Source organism: Chinchilla lanigera, unplaced genomic scaffold, assembly GCF_000276665.1.
Source record: "Chinchilla lanigera isolate Chin_1 unplaced genomic scaffold, ChiLan1.0 scaffold00016, whole genome shotgun sequence".
Taxonomy (NCBI): domain Eukaryota; kingdom Metazoa; phylum Chordata; class Mammalia; order Rodentia; family Chinchillidae; genus Chinchilla; species Chinchilla lanigera.
Genome location: NW_004955417.1, coordinates 3,991,600 through 4,005,099, shown reverse-complemented (window position 1 = coordinate 4,005,099; position 13,500 = coordinate 3,991,600). Strand labels below are relative to the sequence as shown.

Genomic DNA, 13,500 nt, shown 5'->3' with positions numbered 1-13,500 from the left:
TTTGCTGTTTTTTTTATTTCTCCATCTACAACTACTTCTGTATATATTGCTGTTCCAAACCAGTTCTTTTTTCTTTTTAGTTTGGCACTAGAAACTAACAGAAAAATAATAATCACTAGTGAATATGTATAGACAAAAAGTGATATTGCCTACTAATCAACCAACAAAAATGAAACTGTACTTCCTGTACAAGTAGAAACTTTTCTCACTGGCAAAATGAAGAAACAGTACAAAAGGGCTACTGATAATGCCCAAAAGCCGTTTGAATTTTTCTGTTTTATTGAGATATAATGTATATACCAATCATCCATTTAAACTGTACAGCGCATAGTTGTAAAAGATTTCCAGAGTTGTGCAAACACCACCCCAGATTTAAAACATTTTTGTTAGCCCAAAAAGAAAGAAACTCATACCATTAAGTAGTAATCCTCCTACTTCCTCCCAACCTCCCTGAATCACATCACTCCCTGCTAGGAAATACTACTCTCTTCTCAGTCTTTACAGATTTGCCTGTTCTGGACATGTTATGCAAATAGCATCACACATGTGGTCTTTAGTGACTGCTCTCTTTCACTTAGCATTATGTTTTCAAGTCTTACCCATTTTGTAGCATACGTCAGTACTTCACTCCCTCCTTGCCCAATATTCCACTACATGGCTGTGCCATATCTTATTTACTGTGCCTAACGAATGCCTCTATAAATATTTGTGAACAAGTTGTTTTTTTTTGAAAAAGTGAACATGTTTTCATTTCCCCTGGGCATATTAGAAGTGGAACTGCTTGCTAACATTGTAACTCTTTGGTGAGTAAATGCCAGATTACTACTTTCAAAATAGCTGTTCCATTTTACAGTCGTAACACAGTATATGAGGTCTGATTGCTCTCTATCTCTACCCACCACTTGAATTTAATTCTAATTTAAATTAATGGTCAAAGGAAAAATAAGTTTTCAGAATCAACATATCTAGTATTACACCTGCCAGGTAGTATTCATCATACAAATGGCATTTTAAAAACTAAATGCATTACCTGAAAAGCTGTTTCTAAAAAACTGTTTTTCAAATAAAAACTTTAAAACCAAAATGTCAACATAGAGGTTAAACATCACCCTTTAAAGAAAATGAATTTTAAATTTAATTACCCAAAACATTATGCTAAACATATCACTTCAAAGTCTATAACTAATAAAATCAATTATGAACATCCTAGGTCTTGAGATGAAGAGGGGAAAGCTTCACGTCACACACACAGTATGTTAAGTACGTGAACACAAACAAGTTATGTAGCTTCCACTCTATTGTGAGAGAGAACAGTCACAAATGTATCACAGAAATACAATGTGCTTAAATACTTCACCAGAGATAGTACCTGAAATACAGTAGTCCACAATATTTGAAGAGTAACAACAGATTCAAAACAAATACTATATTTAAGTACTGGCAACACAGCACAATCACAGAGCTCAATGTTCTATCTGCAGTTTTACTAACAGTGTCTTAGCAAAACTCACATCCTTTGCTGTTTCAAGCTGCTCTAAGTCCAGTACCAATAGACTGATGTAAAAGGCCTAGACTCGTTCTTTCTTAAGAAATCCTCAAACAGTATTTTTCATCCCAAGAAAAAGTGTAATTTTCTTGGTATACACAAATTTTATCCATATACTACAAGAAAACTGGAAAAAGAAGGCACTATAGGATAGTGCTAGGACCACAGGATCCAAGGATCTGAATTCTTATTTTAACTGTTAATTACTAGAAATTTGACTTCGAGGACATCAACTCACCTCTCTGTCTCTCAATCTTGCTACTAGAAATACAGGGAAACAATACTACCTGAGTACTATTACTTTCTGAGCTAACTGCAGGCCCATTGCATACAATTACCTGGCAAAGTGCTCAATAATACTAGAAGATGGCAGGGTAAGGGAAGAGATTTTTCAAAGGATAATTTTTAATCTCAGAAGGAGTTTACAATGCGCTGGCAAAAAAAGTGCATATAAGTAACTGTACTACAATGATTTTTAAGTCAAAAGATATTTCAAATGGGAGTGCTTATTCGTACAAACATATGATACATTTTCAATGTTTTAGGTATCAGTTTTCAGTGGCAAAGGATTAGAAGCCCAAACTTTGCAAGATGCATAAAAAAGGAGAATACTTGAGGGTAAAAAACTGATATATATTTATTATTTTAGGGCATCATATTTTCTAGTATTTCACGCTTAACAGAAAAAATTTAATGAGTATCACTTTCCTATAGTGGTGTGAATTACAAACTTCACTTCATTCTTTTCAAATGTTTCAACTTTTTTGGAACATTCAACATATGTTCAATGAGTTTCCTTTGGTGATATACACAATGCCCTCTATTATATTGTTATATACAAGTAAATATGCAAAAACAGCAAAAAAGGGGGAAGATGTTAATTTTAAAACCTCACTTGCAACCAGGCATGGTGGTGCACACCTGTAATTCTAGCTAGCACTTGGGAGGCTAAGGAAGAAGGATCACTGCAAGTTTGAGGCCAGCCTAGGCCACATGGTGAGTTCTAGGTCAGCCTGAATTACACAGCAAGATGCTGCTTAAAAGCAACAACATGGCAAAAAAACCTCACTTGCAATTACCTCTCTAAAGCAATCTGATAGTAGACTTAGAAACATAGGTAATCTGCATGAAGACAATCATAATGATGGGTATAGAAGACTTAAAAAGAATGACGATATATTCTTGTATTTATAAGTTGTAACACTAAAAAATTTCAGTTCTCCTCAATTTAATACATTTTAAAAAATAAAAACATGAACTTTTGGTTTTGAATGCATGCGCTATGGGCAAAGAAAAAGGAAAGGAGTCTCATTAAAAAAATTAGAGAACAGAGAATAGAGAAGACAGAAATGTGCACAAAGTGAAAACGAATGAGCAACTTCTCCAAATCTTTAAGTACTTTGCAATGAAAATAATGAAGCCCATCTGACAGTGACGCAAGACAGGTAAAGGGAACAGAACACACCAGGTATTACTACACAAGGGTGACATTTCAACTCAACAGGGACAGATCATTCACACCACTAGGACAAAAATACGACACAGGACTTACATTTCTTCTTTTACAAAATGAAATTTAGTAGAAAACACATCAGTTAAAAAATTATAACTGCGAAGAGCCCATGAGTTTTCAACCTCAAGTATGCTTTTTTATATATCTTGCAAAGTTTCTGAACCTAACTGAAAAATCGGAAATCTAAAATATTAGATATACTTGTACACACTACTCAGCTTATGTCCATGGTACACTACAACATATTACATTACAGTAAGTAAACTTCTGTTTGACTTTCTCCTGTTATGATTTTCCTGCTTTCCACCATCACTGTTCTCCTGTTCTCATTCCTTTCTGGTTTTTGTTCTTTTGAAGTGCTGGGGATTCAAATTCAAGGCCTCAGAGATGCTAGGCAAGCACTTCACCATTAAGCTACACCTACAGCCCATTTGTCCTGATTATTATTTTTTTATTCCAGTCAAATACGGGGTAAGAAGAGGAACAAAAATAAGAATGCACATATGAATAATAAAAGCAAATTAGAATTTATAATTGAGCTACTTCAGTTTATAGGCAGTAATCTGCCTAACTACAGTAACAGGTCTTAATAATGATATTATCTGATCATTCTTAAAAATAAAAAGCAACATACAGATCACTGTTACCTAATAAAAGGCATAGCAAGTTAAAGTTCTAAGATTTCAGTTAGTTTCCCATTACTAAAAGTAGGTACTTACTCCCTCTGATTCTCAGTTTCCTCACTGACAAAGAGAAACAGTAGTTTTTTCTACACCAAGTACTATGAAATAAGAACTGTGCATATTATAAGTTGTTTAAATTTTAAAAACTTTAACAAAATAAGAGGGAGGTAAAGGCAAGGGGAAGAAAGGCACTAAAATGTGGTGCATTTAAAACATGTCCAAGGTCAATACTGCCTGAGTGCATTACTCAGGGAATAGGTTTGGGGAATTAGGTATTTAAAAAGCTTCAAGAGAATCAACATTTTAAGTTGTGAAAATCACTTACCAGTTACCTGTAACTGTAACCTTCCACTGTGGTTACTAGTATCAGACCTTGGTGAAGCAGTGGCCATCTCCCAAAATTCAGCTTAAACCTATTAAAAAAAGATAATGTTTCCACCTGTTAGAAAAATATTTTAATTTTCAAGATGATTAAAATTGTTCATCCATATCAACTAAAATCTATACTTACTATCAACCCATATGTTGACAGGTACACAGGGCTCCATTTAAAAAGAAAACTCAGTGTGAGAAATATTACTGAAGAATATGGCCAATAAGTCATATCTGAGTCAATGTGAACAAAATAAATGATAGTACTTGGAATCCAGGATTATATGTTGATCATAAATACATAAATGAATTAATAGATTTATCATATATTTATTATCTGAACCACAGGAGTACTATATGTTGTCCTTTGTTGTTCAAAATTTCAGGTGAGGGCTAGGGATATAGCTCAGTGGCACAGCGCCTGCCTGGCAAGCACAAGGTCCTGAGTTCAATTCCTGGTACCAAAACAAATAAATAAACAAAATAAAATTTCAGTATTTCCTGAGAATAAGAAATTTCTCTTAAATAATCAAAGCATAGTGACAAATTCAGGCATTTAACTATTATACTACTATTCTCCACTGCAGTCTATATTCCAATTTCACTAGCTGTCTCAACAGTATCCTTCATCAAGATTTTTCCAATGCAGTGTCTAGTCTAGATGTAGGTATTAGTTATGTCCCTCATAATGTTGAATGTTTTTTTCTTTACTTTTTTTTCGTCTTTTTGAGACAGGGTTTAGCTACGCAGTTCAGGCTGACCTTGAACTCAAAGCAATCCTCATGCCTCAACCTTCCAAGTGCTGGGATTACTGGCATATGCCACCACATCCAGCTGAATGTTTCTTTTTACAGGTACTTTTCCCTGCAAATTCTGCTCCATACACCCCTGCACCAATTTTTACTTTTTAAATAAAAGACAAAGCAGAGCTTTGTAGGTGCCACTTTATCTTTCTTCCTTATGACTACTGCCAGGCTCTATTTCTACCAGTCCTTATCCTACACTAAAGCAGAACCTTCTCGGCAAAATGAAGAAGTATTAATATACATTAACATTTATTGTTTCCCCTCTATTTGTAGTCTTTTCCACGTAGGTCCTTTCCTCTAATTCAGGAACCCAATACTCATGCTCTCTTCACTTATTTGTAGCTGCATATACTGTATGTTTGAATACATTTGTATTTGTGTAAAAAGCAGTTACATGAGTAACTGACTTATAGGTAACACACACAATGCTGCGACCTTGTTCAAGCCAGTGTTCTCATTCTGCAGATACAAAGCATCCACCTGAAGGTAATCAATCAGCTGTCATGTTCATATGAGAAAAATCAATGAGAATTTAATGTTTTCAATTTCTAGCAATCTAATCTACTAGGTATTTAAAAAGACTATCCTTGAATGCAAACAGGTCTTGGATAAATTGAACCAAATTGACTATTTTTCAAGTTCTGCTATAGTCTCAAAAGTATAAAAAATTATCAAGCCTGCACCACCTCATAAAAACCAACCAGCCAAACAAAAAAGACTTGAAGGGAGTGGAAATAGTAGCAAGAAACGGTGGGCAGCAAACAAAAGTAAGTAATCAAAGGGTTGCCCTGGATATGTGCTGCAAGTTGGTAGCACTGGGATCAGGACATGCAGCACTGGGCTAAAGTAGAGACCAAGAGTGTTCATCAATAGCAGTTTTAATTACAGAAATTCTAAAGTGCGTATTTCATTAAATTACCACAAAATGATCTGAGCAGCAAGAAAGATAAGTGAAGGAACTGCTACAAGTGAATATAAATAAACACCGTATAAAGTAACAATAACAACATCTCCTTATGGTGTTTTCATGTGGAAAGGCAAGACAGAGATAAAGAGGATAGGAGTTAATGAACTAAATTCCCGCACTGCTCAGAAGAGAGCTTATGCTCTGACGGAACCTGAGTATGTACAGTGTATCTAGTGGTGAGGAACCCATGGCATGCATGTTATTGTGTTTTTGTTTTAAGAAAAAAGATGTCAATGTATGAGTTGTTTTTTCTAAGCTAAAACTTCAGTGTTCAGGTTTAATTGCACTGTTGGTACTTCACAATAAATAAGTGGGTTTTGGGTTGCAGTTTGTGCACTCACCTCTAAAAGGTTCACCATCACTGTTTGGGAGATTTTGAAAGTTAGTCAGAAAAGAATAGAAATAAGAGAGTATAATTTCCAAAATACAGAAGAGAGAATAAGAAAATAATCCAAAAAGGCTACAAAGGATGGCAGGTGGGATAATCAAGACCACAAGAAAACATAAGGTAAGAAAGTCAAAACACAAAAATAATCATAAAAAATACACACAGACAAGTTGAAAAGTAAGATAAGAAATACCTACAAAATGAAGATACTGACAGAATGAAAGCAAAACTCAGGGAGAGGACATACCACAGGCAAAGACAAAAAAGTGGCTGAGATCAGTTATAATAACAGACAAAACAGCATATTTAAAAGAACAAAGAAGAATATAGGCTCAGTTCAGTAAGCAGACATAGAATTCTAAATTTGCACGCTCCAAAAAAAGCCTAACTATGCATTCTCTCTTTCCCAACAGGTACCCTTGGCTAAAAGGGGAAAGACCGTCTCCCTCACAGACCCTACCTGCACATGGCAGCACTAATGGAAAAGCATGTACGTCCCAACCAGTCAGCAGAAGTGATAAAACACATGTCCTGGAAGCAGACATTGTAGTCACTTGATAAAGTGGTGACAACAGCATATACAGGGCACCCCCAGTTGACCTCTGTATCCTCTCCACTCTTGTACAGGCTGCTTGGGAATCCAATATTGACCACAGTCATCATCTTAAATGGCCACCTTACACTGCTTTTCTAAGGAATCAGACCTACGGTGTAACAGAAAACCTCACGAAGCAATTCTTCAGAGGGTTATGTATCAGTGCATTTACCACATGAACTCAGCAACCCTGAAAGGCTGGAAGGCTTTGATTATGCTAAGTTTGAGGACACTATGCTCAGTGCCCTCAAAGAAGGATCTCTAAGTAACAGGGTAAGGTGATTGTTCTTTTGGCTGCTGAGATAATAATCAAGATTCCTATAAAAAAAGAGACTGAAGAGCCCATCCTGCCACAAACAGCTTTGATGATTATCCATCCTCATAGAACAGACAATGATAACTTTGAAGACAAATATAATGATTATGGAGACCACAGATATACAGATTACTATCATAAGGGAGACAGCAAAGATTAAACAGGAGTTAAGACTCCAAGAAAAGCATCTGATAGGGGGCATACTATAGAAGCAATGACCACAGAGGATGTACAGACCACTAAGATGGATGGATATAACAGAAGGAACAACTGGGTTTTGGAACTCCAAAGACAATTACTTTCAAGAGGATTATAGGTGTGATGATTGAGGTCTGCCCCAAAGACTCAAACTAAGTTCGAAGTTTCAGACCACTACTAAAGATGATTTCTGCTGACCTCCCAGTCCAGTTGTGCAACTTCGATCTTGAGGGACAAAGCTTGCTGAGTCAGGGACAGAAAAAGAAGGGTAGCTATGCAATGAACAAGAAAAACTGAAGTATTAGCTAGGTAAGCCCTAACTAGAATGATAGCCTTGGGAGACAACCAAACTGGCAAAGTGAAGAAACCCAGAAATTAAATGGCCAAAGACAGGAAGAGAGTCATCTCAGACTGAGACCTCCCTTACTTCTGTAAGAAATCAGATCAGTGAGAAGTCTCTAGGAAAAAAAATCCAAATACTCAGTAAGACAGCACACTCACTCTCTCACTCCTAAGTCCCTAAGCCTCCCAAGCTTATCAGCAGCTAAAGGTACTCAGCTCTCCACCAAAAGAGAATGCCCAGGTAAAGCAAAGCACTGGACTTCCCAACAAAAAAGAATGTGGTGAAGTAAGTGCCAATCCTTCTGCTGGATCTTACACTCAGATTCAGCAGAGCCATCCCGACAAATGGGGGGGAAAGTAGCTCCAGTTCGATCATCTCAGGAAGAATCAGCCAAGTAAGATGGAAATAAACACGGTGTGAGTCCCCCAAAAGGGGAGTGTGGCAACTTCAAGGTGGTCCGGATGGTGGAGGGTATAAATGCCAATGGAAAGGCTGGGCGATTATAGGTGTGTGCAAGACCCTGAGTTTAATCCACATAGGGAGCTCAAGTAAGGGACAACAAAAAATATTTAACACTCCACATCTGCACCTGGCCCAAAGAAACCTGAAGAAAATCCAACCTTCTTGTTCAGTACAGGAACTATGCTTGTGGCTCAATCAGTTAATGGTGAGGGGAAGATTAACCAAAGAACATTTATACCCTGTGCTTTCTCTTAGTCTCCCTCTACTCTGAAAGATACATCATAGCAAATCCACTCTCTAGCCAGTCAAGACAAACTCACCATCTAACGGAGGTGAGAAGCCTCAAAGGACAACAGGAACTATAGAAGGAAAACACAAACTGATCATTGTTTTTTTTTTTTTTTGCAGTACCAGGAATTGAACTCACAACCTTGCCCTTGACAGGCAGGCGCTTATGCCACTGAGCTATATCCCCAGCCCCCAAACTGATCATTGTTATGGGAGATTCTAACACATCCCAACGAATCACAGGTCTGGTGGACAAAGACAAGGCTTAATGAACAATTTAGAAAATAAACTTTCTTCTTAAAGATGTAAAGAAGTATACAAAAGAAAATACACATACTAGATAGTAATGAAAATAACACTGAATTTCAAATAAGGTTGTTCCTTGTCTCTGACCATAATATAATTAAATTAAAACTCAACAAAATGTAAAAATTTTTAAAGTAAATAGAATTTAAAGATATTTCAAGTATTTCGAGGGTCAGAAAAAACTTTAATGAAAATTTTAAAAACGCAAAGAACTGAATGAAAAGAAAAACACGTATAGAAATTTGCGGAATACCAAAAATGCTACACTTAGAGACAAATCTTCAGCCTTAAAAACTTATAGTGAGAAAAGAAAGGTTGTAAACTGATGAATTATAGGTCAATGTGGCTAAATAGAAAAAGAACAATAAGAGAAACCCTAAAATAATGAGAAACTAGTCAAGCAAAAGAAAAATGATAGAAAAAACAACAAAGTCAGAAGCTAGTTTTCAGATAAATAAGAGGGATTATAAAAAACTGGATCCTGCCAGGGTGTGATGGTGCACGCCTGTAATCCCAGCACTCAGGAAGCTGAAGCAGGAGGATCACCGTGAATTCGAGGTCAGTCTGGGCTACAAAGTGAGTTCAAGGCCAGTCTGAACTATATAGCAAAACCCAGTCTCAAAAAGATAAAAAAAAATTTAAGAAAAAATGGGTCCCTATACTGCATCATATATACAACCAACTCAGAACAGACCAAAAAATGGAAATATGAAATTCAACCTTATGATGTAAATATGAAAGAAATTATAGCACCAAACTTGATACATATCTTGAGAGAAGGGAAAAGAGAATTTTGACTGCATACTTGTGGAGAGCTTGTTCATCATACTACCATAAAACAAACTAAACAAAATTTTTAATTACAAAAATCAAGATAAAAAATACCAAAAAAAAGCCACAAACATATTTAGAAAACAAAAAGCTGATTAAAGATTAGAATTTAAACTATTATATGAGAATGCCTACAAATAATAAGACAATTAGGCAACTAGGAAAAAGTTGAACGGGAACTTTGTAGACATGGAAACTTATAAGGCCCACAAATACATGAAAAAAGGCAGGATGTCATTGCCCATCAGAAAATATAACTTCAGATGACAAGATGTAATTTTCAAGTTCATTAAGACTGTAAAAACAATGACCTTTGTTAGGATGTGCGATGACTAATCCTGATTGGGTGGAGAAACACGGAGGAAAGCAGTAAAGCAACTTCTGGGTGTGTCTGTGAGGGTGTTTCCAGAGATGACTGGCAAATGGCACAGTACTGTGTATGGTATTTGCAAGAGAAACAAATTTAATGCTGGACACAGAAGTTTACAAAATTAACTGACAGTATCTGTCTACGGAGTCAAGAGGAGAAAGGTGCAAGAGACCCATCCGCTGGTTCACTAGAGATCTGAAGAGTGCAGCTGAAGGCTGGAGCCCACAGCAATGTTCTGTGCAAGTCCTATCAGGAGGCTGAGGAATCTGCCTTGGAAAGCCCAAGGGCCGGTGCTGGAGCCTAGAGAGACTGCACTGGCAGAAAGGCCCAAGGTCATGCTGAAGGCCAAGAGGTGACGCCCAAGCCCAAGGGGAAGACCCAGAGCTCCTCCAAAGAGATCAGCAGCTATCCCTGGTTAAGAGGAAGACCGGAACTCAGCTCAGAAGGCCCAAAGCCCAAAGCCCCTCTGAAGAAAAGCAGCCTGAACGAAGCTCCTCCAAGTGAGATCAGCTGAAATCCTTTCTTCCCATTCTCCTTTTACACCATCCCAAAGCAAGTGTCCTTCAGTGGGTCTTCTATGCCCAGAACCACGCTGACTCAGCTCAGCTGGGTGGTCCCCGCTCAAGCTGACAATTAGTCAAATAACCACCACACAGAGGAAAGTGAAGGGGAGAGGGATGATGGGACAAAAGTGAACAAAGAAATCTTGGGAGCAGAGGCTGCCACTACACCACCCCTCCACAGGTGCCTCCAGATGAGCAACTCTCTTCCACCCCAGGCCTTTCTAGGAGGATGTGTCTACCTCTCCACAAGCAATGGGGCCAGCTAACCATGCACAGAAACCTCTGTGACAGTCAAAATCAGTCTTTCCTCCTCCTAACTGCTTTTCTCAGGTACTTTGTCACAGTGACAGAAAACTGACACAAGTATCAAATAACAGCAAAAGAAAAAAGAAACAAGAAAAAGTTGCTAGCTCTAATATACTGCTGGTAGGTATTTCAACTGGGAAAATCCTGTTAGGAAACAATCTAACATTATATGTAAAGTTGCATGTTTGCATGCCCTTCAAAGAACAAATATTCTTCATAATACAAAAACTGGAAAACCACTAGAACATCCATTGGTAGAAAACTGATTAGAAAAAGGCAAATTCACACGATGCAGCCTTATACAGCAGTGAGAATGAATAAACTATCACTGGAGGCAACAATATGAATGTATGTTAGAAAGGGGAAATAAAAAGAGAGAAACAGGACTTCTGACCATTAACATTTTCCTCTCAATCAGTCCCACCTCCAAGATTTAATAATGTATACGAAAGTCATCAAGAAAGCTTTCCAAATCCTAATGATAAAGAAAGGACCTCTTTTGGTGGTTACTATAACCTCATCTTTTGTTATGCATTTTCTTTGAAAAATGTCATGATTCTATAATTGAAAAAGATATCCAGAAATGTGGGACACTGTGGATTCTGAGCCTCAAGTAGTAGTATAAAAGTGCAGTGAAGAAGTGCTGTGGTCTAAAAAAGCTACTGAATGATAAAGCTGTCATTCTTAGGAGTATTGAATGAATCTAACAGAAACATGTCTACACATGACAAAGAAACTTGTATATGAAATGCTTCTGCACATCTAGGGCTCTTGACATCTCTGGACTTTCTGTAAGGAGCAGTGCACTAGAGAGCATAACTACACAGTCCAAAATTAAGTCTTCAATTACTTTCCACTAATAAATTTGAATTTACAAGCCAGGGATATAGCTCAGTGGTACAAGCGCCTGCCTGGCAAGCACAAGGTCCTGAGTTTGATTCCCAGTACCAAAAAAATAAATAAATAAATTTGAATTTACGTATTAAGATGTTTCTATGTATTCTTTCCTGCTTGTTTTCCTTGATATATATAAAAAATTGTAAATCAGAGTTTCCTCTACAATTAAATACTATTTAATTGCAAGCTTTAAAATGCAAGCTTTAAAAACTCTACACACAGAAAAATTACAAAACCCAAAACAATTATATCTGTGGCATTAAAAAAGGAGCTGGAAAAATAAATTTAAGATGGCAGTTACTTTGGCAGTTGGGAAAAGATGGGAATATGGTGCTGGGGAAGCATTCACAAGCGTATCTTAAACCACATGGTACTGACCTAGTTTTTGCTTTCAAATGGTTGACTTCAAATGTTTGTGCTTACTACTAACATTAATGTTACATATAATCTGGCATGTTCACGTTATCTATTTTTAGTAACAGAAATGCATAGCAGAAGGTATACATAGAAAAGTGTGAATCACTAATTCATCAAGTGTAATTTCTGTAGTCTATGATGGAAAAGTAAAACTATAGCTTTCCACACAGATGGTGATACTTAGACTTCCAAGAAAAGGATACTTCTTCCTCTGGAAACTAAGTAAGAGACAGAAAAACAGGAGAAGACATTCACTCATTTGGAGGGTGATGGAAAAAAAAAAAACCAAAGGACTTTATCAGTGAATTAGATAATTTTTTTGTTTGTTTTTTGAGACAGAGTCTTGCTGTGTCCTTCAGGCTGGACTTGAACTCACTATGCAGCCCTGACTGGCCTAGAATTCACAGCAATCCTCCTGTCTCAGCCTCCTAAATGTTGGGATTACAGGTTATTTGCCATCACATCTGGCTCAAGGTAGAACAATGATTTCTGAGACTAAAGAGCAAGCCATCAGATTACTTATCTGAGAAGAATTTTTTAAGTTAAAAAACACTATGCAGACTAAGACTCACCGCCAACCAGGTTAACCAGGTAAAGGACTGTTCTTCACTCTATTACACCACACTCCCTCTGTACCCTGATTCCCAGTTCCAATACATTTCTCTCTCTGTTCCAAAGGCACACTTCTATATAAACTAATCGTCAGATTTAACATGTTCCTGCCAGCTTGACCCACTGACGGTTTAGAACCACCTGATACTGAGACAGATTATGGCCTCGCTGTGAACATGCTAAGGACACATACCTCTGGTAACCAGTAACTGCAAATTTTAACTGCAAAACATGACAAAACTTTTCAAAAATGATACCATCTTACCTTTTAAAGGACACCTAACATATAAAAGGGTCAATTTCAACATACAGTTACTACCCACATTTCATTTAGTAACAAGTTGTGTGGTGCTTAGAGTTGAATGTACTGTTGAACAGATATTCCTTAATCTGAGCATTACAACACAATGAGTAGGAAGCTATTATGTCCATCTTAAAAATGAGGAAACCGAGCCCTAAAAGTATTAAGTCTACAGCCAAATTTTTTATAACATACAGTGTTACTATATCTACACAGGTATAATTAACTATCAACATACACTGAGTTTGTTAAGTACATTATTAGTTTTTAAAATGTTAATCACTTACTATGTATCAAGAGCTGTGCTAGATGGGGAATATAAAGATGAGTAACACACGATTCCTTCTTTCAAGGAGCTCATAGTCTGGTGAGGAGACAACCCTATAAACAAAAATAGCTTTCAGTGTGGCAGTTACTAAA

At 36.9% G+C, this 13,500-nt stretch overlaps 1 long non-coding RNA gene across 5 annotated transcripts in view; it reads right to left on the bottom strand.

The window, feature by feature from the left end:
* Nucleotides 1-16: 16 nt before the first annotated feature.
* LOC102010804 overlaps nt 17-13,500 on the bottom strand; it is a 36,794-nt gene continuing 23,310 nt past the window's right edge. For 4 of the 5 annotated variants that reach the window (XR_001233426.1, XR_001233427.1, XR_001233428.1 and 1 more), the window contains 3 exons: nt 13,368-13,461; nt 4,068-4,155; nt 17-94 (listed from right to left, as the gene is read on the bottom strand). This is a non-coding gene — a long non-coding RNA (uncharacterized LOC102010804). Of the gene's footprint in view, nt 95-4,067; nt 4,156-4,253; nt 4,570-13,367; nt 13,462-13,500 lie in introns of all 5 variants that reach the window. The other variant, XR_001233429.1, reaches the window with a different exon arrangement.